At 39.6% G+C, this 12,308-nt stretch overlaps 1 long non-coding RNA gene across 8 annotated transcripts in view; it reads left to right on the top strand.

The window, feature by feature from the left end:
* LOC128851973 (uncharacterized) overlaps nucleotides 1–12,308 on the top strand; it is a 121,654-nt gene that overhangs the window by 49,274 nt on the left and 60,072 nt on the right. For 7 of the 8 annotated variants that reach the window (XR_008449542.1, XR_008449544.1, XR_008449543.1 and 4 more), the window contains one exon: nucleotides 897–1,103. The exons of the other annotated variant lie outside the window; for it this stretch is intronic. This is a non-coding gene — a long non-coding RNA (uncharacterized LOC128851973). The remainder of the gene's footprint in view (nucleotides 1–896; nucleotides 1,104–12,308) is intronic. 8 annotated transcript variants of the gene reach the window in all.

Genomic DNA, 12,308 nt, shown 5'->3' with positions numbered 1-12,308 from the left:
ATATGTGTGGCTGCTACCCTGGGAAAGACATGAGACTTTAAACCTCCAGGGCAATTCCCAGTCACTGGGTCACCAGCACCAGGCTAAGAACGCCACTCTCAATTAGTCAGGTTTCTGATAGTCACAACTGGTTTTTATTTCCATTCCGGACAAGGTCTGGAAAGGCGCTGTGGTCAGACTGGCAGGATCTGCACTCACATTCCATCAGCATCATTGCCCTCCATGATAACTAGCAGATAAACACTAAGGTGTCTCACAAGGCCCTTGTGAGTTGAATAGGCTTCTTAGTTGTTATATAGTAGCCAACTTCTACTCCAGGTTGAAAAGAATGGATTTTATTTTACTCCACATAAAGTTTATTGAAATAAAAATAACTAGGGAAAAAGATGTAGTTCTATAATATTTAGGCATTAATCTTACTGTTTTATGGACTTTTTGTTCTGTTGTTCTTGACCTAAAGAAAACACCATGGTTGAGATTTATTTTGAGAAGAAAAAGATCTGAAAATTCTGACTATCTAATAAAATAGCCTCCAAGGGTCAGAGTCTCTCGAGGTCCTGGACACAGGGATTTGAAAACTTATGTCAGAATGTGTTTTTAGTGGCAGAGAGCTGTCTGCCATGCTTAAATTTGCATCATAGTTACTATATAGTAAAGGATTATACTTGCAAGTGGTTACTGAGTTACATATTTAGTGATTTTCATTGGTACTCTCCTGTGCATTCAGTTGTGGATAACATGTACAAGTGCAGGTGGAAGTTAAATGCTGTCTTTGGCACATGTCTCTGAAGCCTACATTAAGATGTATTACTTAGGTGTCATATCGTGGAATATTACAATTAGTGAATACACATTAATAGTGGTTATTTCTAATGCATGGATGTTCTCCTCTTCAGGGCTGTGGAAGCAGAAAGCTATTAAGAATGCAAGGGCCTGCTGGCATTGTAGAAAAATCCATTTCATAGTTGTATGGTTGCATACGGTTTCCAAGGGACTGCTGGATGTTTGCCTTTGATGCGTGGAGCCTAAGTACATCAGAGAGTAATCTCTTTTTCTGATGTGAGAACATGGAGCTGCCACTGAAAACTGAATCTCAGTCAAAGGTGAGAGGAATCATGAATTTCAGACTGTCCCTTATAATGCATTTCTAAAGATCTGGTGTTACGAAGCGGCACAGTTGGATTACTTGGTCTCAAAGATGGATAGGAATAGATCATGAGAGACAATAGCAGAACAGGGGAGAGTATGGAGTGTACTGAGAATGATATAATGTCTCAATAAATTAAGTCCCTTTAATGGAAAGGGGTCTGTGTGTATACATATGTATATATAGATATATAAATTGGAAGGTGAATAATGTAAGGAAGGTGATGTTGTAAGGAACAAGAAAGTAGGCGTATTTTATGATTTAATATTCTAAAGTGTTCATTTACAAAAGGTAGTTTGCACTTGTGGACTGATTCAAAGCAATTTGAATTGAAATATTCATTTGGGTTTCAATAGATTTTAGGCCTAACCCCTCTTTTCCAATATTTATTGGGTAAACCTACTGCATGGAAATTTTTACAGAATTTGCTGCCCTCAGATAGCATAAGAAATAATCTGTTCTAAGGAGTGTATGCTGAGAACAGAATAGATATGGCATGAAAACATCAGGTATTTCGTATACAGTAGAAACAGCAGTATGGCTTATAAGAATCTTTTGTTCTTCCATTTACTTTTGTGTCATTTCAGAAATTTGTTCATGTGCCAGTTTGCATATTATAGAATAGAATAATAAAGATCATAGAATCATAGAATCGTTAGGGTTGGAAGGGACCTTAAAGATCATCTAGTTCCAAACCCCCTGCCATGGGCAGGGACACCCCACTAAATCAGGCTGCCCAAGGCCCATCCAAGCTGGCCTTGAACACCTCCAGGGATGGGGCATCCACAGCCTCCCTGGGCAACTTGGGCCAGTGTTTCACCACCCTCATGGTGAAGAAATTCTTCCTAACATCTAGTCTAAATCTGCCCCTCTCCAGTTTATACTTGTTTCCCCATGTCCTATCACCACAAGCCTTTATGAATAGCCCCTCTCCAGCTTTCCTGTAGCCCGTTTCAGGTACTGGAAGGTTGCTATAAGGTCTCCTTGGAGCCTTCTCTTCTCCAGGCTGAACAGGCCCAACTCTCTCAGCCTGTCCTTGTAGGGAAGGTGCTCCAGCCCTTGGATCATCTTTGTAGCCCTCCCCTGGACCCATTCCAACAGCTCCATATCCTTCTTACGTTGAGGATTCCAGAACCGGACACAGTATTCCAGATGAGGTTTCACAAGAGAGGAATAGAGGGGCAGAATCACATCCCTCGCCCTGCTGGCCATGCTTCTTCTGATGCAGCCCAGGATAGGTCTTCTGGGCTGCAAGTGCAAGTTGCTGGCTCATGTTGAGCTTCTCATCGACCAGCACCCCCAAGTCCTTCTCTGCAGGGCTGCTCTCAAACACATCACCCCCATTGTGTACTGAAATCAGAGATTGCCCCAACCCAGGTGCAGGACCTTGCACTTAGCCTTGTTGAACCTTGCGAGGTTCTCACAGGCCTACTTCTCCAGCCTGTCCAGGTCCCTCTGGATGACATTCTGCTGAGGTAACGACACCTCAATACAGAAGACAGTTGTTTAGCTTTGGGATTAGGAGGAGAAGGAGGTTTGAATAGCAGGGTAGGGATGTTCTAGAATTGAATTGTAACCCCTTAGCAGGTTTCTACGTGCAAAGTGGAAATACATTACAGATACTAAAATCAAATATGATGCCAATACTGTAAATCCAGTGTAAGGGTTTATTGTATCACTGAGCTCTTTAAAATGTTAACATTCCTTGGCTTCACTTAGAAGCATTGACTAATTCCAGGTGAGTCACCTCAGACAACAAAGCCCACTGTTGGTAAACATCCATCACAGAGCACGTGAGGTAACAATTCTCCAGGGCAGGAGTAGTGTGAGAATATTTTGTTCTGGTGTGGTAACTAACATTACTTTCTTTGTCGTCGCTTTACACTGTACTGTCTTATGCATAGATAAATTTCAGTTAACTTCTGCATTCAGTTCATGTACACACATCATTTAATGAGTATAATATACCTTAAATTACAGCCTTTCTGACCCTAGGTAGTATATGGGACTATCGGACATGGTGGTATGAGTTAATATGGAATGCTGCAAAGCTCACAAATTCTGTTTAGCCCAAGAGGACTGAAAGCGGCTCCCAGAGGCAGGGCTGGAGCCTTCTGCTGGAGACCATGGAAATCAATGGAAAGACACTGACATTATTATATGCTAAAATAAGGGTAACGATGGAAGACAAAGATCTGTGGAGAACCAATTAGGGAGGCAGGTTATAAAGCAGTGGAAGTTCTTGCAGATAAGTAAGCCTTCAGTCACAGGTTGCCTAAATAACTCTTCTGAGATATTTCTAAATCATACTGGTATGATTTAGCTGTTTTTCAGGTATAAAATACATTCATTGTTTTTACTTGAGGAAGGCTTAGTGTTGTCATTATCATCACAAGCGTGGGAGTTATGATCTGAAGTGCAAGTGGCTACAGTTGTCTCAGCATCCTGCCTGGCCTCTGAGGGCTACCTCAGGATTGTGCTGCCTGGCAGAAGCAAAGACGATGGGAAATGAGCAGTCCCTTTAGACCTTACTCTTTGCTGTCTTCTCTCTGTTACTTGTACTATAATGCCACTGTTACAGGGTGACCAGGAAGAATGGGAATTTAAATTAAAGGATGCAAGATTTAAAAAACCCAACCAAACAAACAGAAGCAATCAGGACTGAAAATGGGGAGTGTAGAGCTTGACTTTAATCCCAGAAATTATGTGACTTCTGTTTGCAGTCTAGCATTTGTTGTGTTGAAGTCAATTCCTTCTGCTGCTCAGGTCTTTTATTCACAGGGCACGTGGCAGCTGTGAAAAGGACAATGTTTTGTTTTAGCTAAAATGCATTCACAAGATACAGTTGAGTTCAATTTATTTCAACTTCCTGTATAGTAAAATATTGTGCCTCTGACATCAAATCATCTTTTCGCTCAGCCTGAATTTTTCTATATTATTTTTCAAAATACCTGTTGAGTTGGGAATAGAAGAATCTAAGCAACCCGTGACATCATTTAAATTTAGAAAAATATGATGTAATTGCATATGATTGTTTCTTGATTGTAAATAATATACATACAGACAATGCATAATTAATTGCAGGCAAAGATCAATTAAGAAAGGTCATTTTAAATGCGCCGTATTTTATTTGTCTCTGTGATTATCCCTGGAGAAATGTAATTACATGTTCATGAAATTGCAGCTCTGGAAAGATGGGTTAAATGTCACTATAAATTTTAGGGTTTAAAAAAAGTAATTGATATCTATTTCTTGACTGTTTCTAGGGTGGTGTTTTTTTTGTCTGATGATACAACCAAAGCTTAAAGCGTTCAGAGCTGACTGAAAACATACTCTAAATACCCACTTAATTTTAATAAATTGGACTTAGCTGTTGGAACAGAAATGCCTTAGCACAGAATACAAAACCTTGCAGTTGGCAAAGTCTTAAGTAGGTGCAATGGCAAAGTAAAATTTAATAACAAAGTCACTAGTGCTTCTGACAAATGAGCAAAATGTTGTCAAGTACTTCACTGAATACTCCTAGGAACTCTGAGATCTTTATTACAGGCAGATAAAATTTGGGATCTAACTGTTAATACCTGTATTAACAGAGGGTTGAGAGACAGGATGGCTTCTTGCCTGAGTAAATGACTAGTAGAGTAGGAGTTTGGGCCTTTTAAAAATTGTCTCTTTCAGTGATAATCTAGTTAGATTGTTGCAAGAAGGATATTTTAGTATCTATACGTAATTTGTGATTATGCACTAATGTTAGGCCTCAAGGCAATGGTCTGCTACTGAATGTACACTTCCAGTGTACAGTAGGGATGTGTATATGTGGGTGCATGCTAGTAACTTCCTTGGATATCAGCCAGAATTTGCCACTGATGGAAGAAAATTTTCAGACCCTTGTTGTCCTTTCTATAGTGAGACAACTTCATGCAGGTTTTGGCATGCTCCACTGCTCTAAGAAACACAGCACTTCTGGATTTTCAGGTGATTTGGTTTGAATTTCAGCCCCATCCTTTTTTACCCTATGGATGTTGTACAGTACAACTAGAGCCAAGAGGAATGTAAAGCTGTAATTTCGTTGAAGTATTGCAGTGACGTGAGCACACTCCCCGAGTCCCATCCTTGGTAACATACTATTAGAATTGTGCTTTAGAGAATGTAGCAGGATGGGTAATATCCCATCTTTGTGAGTGGGAATGTACAAGCCCATGCTCAGAATCATCACACCACCAGATGTTAAGAGGAGTGTCTCTGTGCAGCAGGTTTACTTGCCAGGTTGCAAAGTATCAGAGCATTTGGGAATAATTTTAGTTGTCAGAGTCCTTCTGACTAATTCTGGATATGTTCCCTCACCATTATGGTTATGAGACTAAGCATCCTGCGTGATTGATGAGTGGAGAGCTCTTGACAAATAGGCAATATTCATAATAGTGAACACTAGCTCCAAACTTTTTAGTTTTGTTTTTTTTTCTTTTTTTGTCCCAGCTCTCCTCCCTATCCTTCACAGCTTTCCTTGTTCTGTGCTGTTGTTGGATACGTCTCCTTCGAATTTGTTGTATAAACAGACAAGTTTGAGGTGATTTTGAGACGTGCCAGCACTGGCATTTTCAATCTGTAAAGCTGTCCAGAACACTTCAGCATAAACCTCTTCTGGCAGTGCTGCGAGCAGTGCATCAGTGGAGGGTAACAGATCTGAGCTAACGCAGGTCGAATTTCATGGTGCCTGATAATGTTTATGGGGATGGAAAAAAGAAAACAGAATTGCCCAGAATGCTGTCACCTATTTCAAATGCAAGTAAAGGGGTCGTGAATCTGAATCCCTCATCTATCATAATGGCCAGAGGTAGAGTGTAGCTGGGACAAAGCCAATCCCATGCATCAGAGCTAAGCTGTGAGCTAAGAAAAAAGAGAGGTTTGGTTAGAATGATCATTTGTAGAAATCCACTGGAGTGAATAGAGGTGTAGTTGCCTACTGATGTGATCCCGTTGCAGGCTTACTTTTCACCTTCTTCAACCACAGAGCTTCACTCTCTTTGTCCCCCTCATATCATGAAGCATCTCGTGTTGGAAAGGGAGCACAAGTTATATGCCACAACAAAGAAGAAAACATCTGGGAAAAATGTACTATGGCTTCTTTCAACATATTTTCTGCTGGGAAAGTGATATTGGATGCGTCCCATTATCTCACCACTAGTATTGACATGTGAGCTCAGAAAATTAGGAGGGTGATTTTTACTTCTCTTTGAATTTTTGGATCATGACAATTTGGATTTGGATATGCATCACTCTTTAGTAAGTGTAGCCACACCTAACATACGCTTCTTTGGTATGAGAGAGAGCTGTGTCCTACAGCCAGAATAAACTTGTGTCAGGTCCTGATGGACTTGAATTGACAACTATCAGGCGCTCACTTTCCTGACATCTGTGGTACGATAGTGAACTGCTTCTTATTTTTGCTAACTCTGTTACCTCAAATCATTAAAAATTAGGACATCACAATCACTCCTCAGTGAAAGGACACTTGATTTGGGCTCACATCCTTTGAGATGGAATGGGTTTTGAAAATGGGCTTGTGGTGCAGAGTTTCATAAGTGCAGGTCAGGGAAGATTTCACAAAATTCTTTGCACAAATATTCATGCTTATTTTTTAATATTAGATGTAAAACTCAGTATAGATTATTTTCAATTATGAATCTAAGCTTTGAGAATGCTTTTTGGGAGTTGTTAACCTGATACAGGTAGAAGGGTAACTTTTCCAATCTAGATGCATATATTGCATATGAAAACAGGAATGGAAATCACCTACAGAGCCTTCATGCTTCAAGTGCATCGTATGATTATTTTTATATTCAGCCATGAACACATTTTGTGGTAATATTCCAGTCCTCCTGTTTTACAGTATCAAATGAAGACTGAGACCTTAAAAGCAGCTGATGAAAACTTTATTAAAAAGCTGTGCATGTGAGGCTGTGTTACTTCTGTAATGTATATGTAATAACAGCTCTGAATTCTGCAGGGACTTATAAGTAATGAAGAAAATTGGTCAAGCGAAAAAAGAAGTTATTAGAAACTTGAGCGCTTGAGTCCCTTAATATACAAACTGTACATTGGCATAAAATAAACCTGTGCCCTGCTGACAGCTTTTATTTTGTTCCCTTGTATACATAATTTTTTTTGCTGGCTTGAGTTTACTGCAGTAAATGTTTCATGGTGAGAATTATGTGCCCAGTTTCCATAATTAGTCAGCATTCATTGTCAATTTAATATCAATAACAAGGCAAAATATAAAACTGTACAGGACAGACAGTGTCTCCAAGGAGAAAGTTACTGTCTTACCTAGAAAGGAAAGCTTCTGCTGTTAATATATCTTACTCAGCTGAGGAACAGAATAACGAGGGGAGAGAAGAGAATGATCAAAGCATTGCAGGTATTCTGGGAAGGAAGCTACAGTGTGGAATCGAGTCAAAGGACACCAACATGATGAGTCGGGTTGTATTAAAAGACTAAAAAGAATGAAAACAAAAACAATGACAAACTGCAGTGAAGGGAAGCTACTTATTTTCTTGTAAAGACAGCAGCTAAAGAGGCAGGACTGGAATCTGAAATGGGAAAAGAAAACCTACTGACTTGGAGAAAAAGTTGCAGAAAAGGGGTAGCCTACCAGAGTACTGAAAAATTAGGTGTTTGAAACTCTTAGAGTAATGCGAATGAAGAGTAACAGGACAATCCTTGTGCTCAGCAAAGTTTTGAGATGGCACAAGCGTGTCTCACCAGGAAAGCCTTGGGCTTTTTCTTGGTTTCTTTCTAGGTTCTACTCTGTTAGAAAAAGGTTATTGATCTGAGGGAGCTGCCATGAGTAAAACTGGTGATAGCAGGCTGGTGGAAATTTCAAAGCTAGAGAATTGAAAAAAAAGGGAAAAGTTCAGTATTTCCTTGCTTATGGAAATATGGAATGGCAGAAGACAGGAGGAAGGGGTGATGTGGAGCAGTAGGTTAGTAGCTTCCAAAGATAGTGGTCTGTTGGAGGAAGTAGCTTTCAATCCACTAGACAGGTTGCTTGGCATGGTGGATGCAATGCCTGCCAGATGCCTGCAAATGTGGGCTTGAACTGCAGTCCTGGACTTCTGCCATGGACTTGTAGTTAGTACTTTTTGAAAACACTTACTTTCAAAGTAAGTACTTACTTTCCTGTAACACTGTGTTACAGGATCTGCCTGCACAGAACTCTCTTTGCAGTAAGTAGACTTTATGGGACATACTCCAGGGGGAGAAGATGGTTTATGTACTCAATAGTTTTTCCTCTTCTGCCCTATGGAGGAATTTTCAGATTGGCCAGCAGAGATGATTTGATACTTGAATACTGGAATTTCTTTTTAGTCCTGCCGTAATCAATATCAGCTATTTGCTTGTCTTTAGTCCTGCTGTAATCAATATCAGCTATTTGCTTGTCTTCTTAACCCATGCAAGGTACTTTTTTATATTAGAGTTGAGGATTAATACGTACATCCCTTTCAAAACTTGAACAGGTTTTACAGAAAATTATACAGTAGCAAATAAAAATTTCTAATTCAGTATTAACTATAAAGCTGAAATCAGACTAACATTCAAATTTGGCTGCTAGCTTCCTGTGCATCACTACATTTTGAATAGACTGATGGCCATGCACTACAGTTTCGGCTGATTGCGTGAGAAGTGAGGGTGGGATGCCCCTGCTATGGGGCTCACATTGCCTGCTCTTGGCCATCTGAGGGCTGGGTGGCTAACACAGGCACATTATTCAAGATCTTCCTGTGGTTTTTGGAGAGTGACAGGACAGCTCCACTCTGCTTAATCTTATGGTGTCCAAATCCTCTTTGCTCCTCTCAGTATGAGCTGAAGCTCAAGTCTTTATACAGCCTGAATGGTTGTATAAAGACAGGTTCACTGTGAATTTCCAGGAAAAAAAACCTGCTTGTATGAGAGCTTTTCTACAGGTTTGTGCAGGTATTAAGTCAAAAACTATGATCTGTTTGGCTTCAAGATGAGAAGCAACATTTATACAACTATGCCCAAATATGAAATGCTATTTATTTTGTAGTCAATATAAGGAAAAATATCAAATGAACAAGTATTGTTTAGTGTGATAGGCAAATTCTCAATGCAATTCCATTTAAAATTTAGTGTCTTCTGTTTTTAAATATGAATTTGTCAGACAACCAATAAGAAATTGTAAAGCTGGTAAATACTGAACAGGGGAAAATGTGGCTATATCCCTGAAAACTTTGCAGCTGACTTTCAGAGTACACAGACACTAGTGTAACTGTGTATATTACCAGCTGCATCTCCAAACTACTGAGCTGCTTTGTCTTCAGGTGTAGTTGTGGAATAATGTGAGAACTTATTTCCAGTTCGTAATGTCCTTGAAAGGCATCTCCCAGAAAACACCAGAGACCACTGCAAGAAGAAACACTCTAAGTTGCTCCAACCATCAGGATATGGGTTTAAACATGGTATGCAGGCAGCATTTCATGAACACAGGTTTTTATTGCACAGTAGAGCTGATAGCAATGATACATCTTCCCCCTAATCCTGTCGCTTCTCCAGTCAGCCATACTTAAGCAGGCGCAGTCTGTCACATTTAATGGCTGGGAGAATGCCCAGGACACTAAGTCAATCTCTTTCAATTTGATGTCTTGCATCAGTGAACTAAATACTGTTTTAACAGCTGTCACCAACTCCTCTGCACACATCATCTGAAGGTAAAAACATGCTAGGGGTGGTACATCAAAATAATGGGAGCTGGTTTTGCAGTAGGCTGGACGCAGCAGGCAAGTAGAATACGCTTCACACAGTAGCATTAATCGGTTTGTCCATCAAGGACAAGAATAAATAAAAGCCATTACATTTCACCTGTGTACTGTATCAGGGTACACACCACAACTGTAATCTGTGAAAATGAAGTCTTTTTTCCTTTGTGTATTCTACTTGTCTCAGGGTTAATCAACTGTAGCACCAAACCAACTCCTTTCAGTCTTGCACAAAAGCCTGTAATGTATCACAGAATGAGGATCACAGGTGGCTTGTCAGTGAGGCAAGCTCAGCTTAAGAAAGGATGACACAGAGGTTTATTTTATATTCCCTTAACTACTGTACAGTGTGCAGAAACATGCAAATGATTGAGTTCAAACATCTGTTGAACTCTTATTATTGAGTACTGATATAATAAGGAAGTAATGCCATTAAAGTCCATAGTAAAAAAGTAAATCACATTCTCTTGATAGTAGAGTTTTAATCTTGTTAGCCACAAAGCCACTGGGCTGGGCTGGGAGCGACAGTTTAAATGAACAGCCAAAGGAAAAGGACGTTTAAAATAGTGATTTTCAATATATATTTTTTTAACAAACAGAGCATGCTCAATCTGAACCATGTTCTCATGATGCACAATACCAAGTGAACACACAGCTTAATGTTTTCTGGCAGACTGGTTGGAGATGATTGACCAGGCTGAAACACAGGCCAGTTGTCCCTGAGACAGAGTTTTGGTATGAGTACTTAAAAATACCTACTCTGCTATTAGTCTGTTTTTTGTCTATAGCTTGTGTCAAGCTCCTCTTTAAATTTGAGTTAATTTTAGTGAATTTCAATGGTGTTTTTCACCATAAGCCATTTTGATCTATTTTTCCCTTCACCCAGGACAGGAGATAGCCCACTATCTGTACCCAGAAGAGAAGAAATAAAAAGAAATAGAGCACCAAATTCAACTGCAATGTAAGCAGGTGCAGTTTCCCTGAACTTAGGAGTGAAAACTGCTTGCGCATTTATTTATACAATACAGCTCAGTTAAAGCTTAACGCAAGAACCTGCATAACTAGATGATGGGGCAAAGTTACCCATCTCTGGTGTGTCATCTCAGGCCTGAAGTTATCTGACAACCTGTGTTATCCTCAACAACTGTTTCATCCTCTCATCTACCAATAACATTTCCACATTCTATCATTTTGTTCCTGTTTCTAATCCCAAATTCTTACCTTTTTTTCTACTGTCCTGATGTTACAGTCCTCCTATAGCAGTTCATCTTATTTCTTCTGCTCCTACCCTCTACTTCCAGCACACGTTGCTGTGTTGAATCTTGTTTGTTTGCTTAGGGAGAGAGGATGAGTCCGTAATTTGGTGGTGTCATGTCTGTGATCTGCCAAGGCATTCTGAGAAAATCAGTGATCTTAAGGTGAAATATGTAGTTGCACAAATGCAAGAACTTTGGTGCTCTCTTCACCGTGTCTCTATAATATCTATAGTGTGTGCTGCTTTGACTTATATTGGAAAGTTAAATCCTCAATTTTCAGTTCAAAAAGTCATAATGACTGTCAACAGATATCCAAAAGTGGCCTCAAAAAAGTAAATGTGCTTTGACATATTTCTTCAGGTTTTTTTAAAGTAGATGAAACAATTAGTCCAAAAGTGATTAAATGTGAAGCATTTAATCACTGAAACCCAGGGGAATTTCTTGGGTGTTGACAAATCACTAATAATAATAAGCGAGTGCGGAATGGAAGAAGAGATCATGAGACTAAATAATCTATGGGCAATGAACAGAAGGACTGTTGAGCTGGGTTAATTTCTCTTGAAATGCTCAGTTCCTGTGTGAGTGTTCAGTAAGACAAAAGGGCTAGAATGGATTGTGTGAGCTTCTGCAAAGTGCTTCTTGCACTCATTTTGTTTCTACCCTAAATAACTGATTATCCTCCAGTTTCGTGTATAACACTGTCAGTGGGGATCTTTATTTCTATTAGTAGAAACTTCACTTGCAAATGTGTCTTGAATCATATAAGGCCAAAAGAGCTTGTTGTTTTTCTGCTTTCTGTTAAACCCTATTTGTTTTGTTTTGCCTTAATCTTGCCCTTCACCACATTTTTCTGTTTGCTTACCTTTCTATCCTGTCTGACTGCAGGTACTTAGGGTCCAGGCTCTGTCCTTGTTATCAGTCGTGTTCACTTTATCTGCCATCTTTCACTAAACAGGGCCTGAGGGATGCAACAAGACACTACAATAACATATGAACCATATGTACATGTGTGTGTATTAATATCAGTCAGGATGTATGTGCAATCTCAGTATTACTGGATGGCACTTAAACCCTTCTCACCACTCAAGAAAAATGTCTGCCTTTAAAATCCTGAGATTCACAGAGGTG

The sequence above is a fragment of the Cuculus canorus genome, chromosome 4 (genome assembly GCF_017976375.1).
Source record: "Cuculus canorus isolate bCucCan1 chromosome 4, bCucCan1.pri, whole genome shotgun sequence".
Classification (NCBI taxonomy): Eukaryota; Metazoa; Chordata; class Aves; order Cuculiformes; family Cuculidae; genus Cuculus; species Cuculus canorus.
Note: the sequence above shows the minus strand (reverse complement) of the source record. Positions and strands in the feature narration are given on the sequence as shown.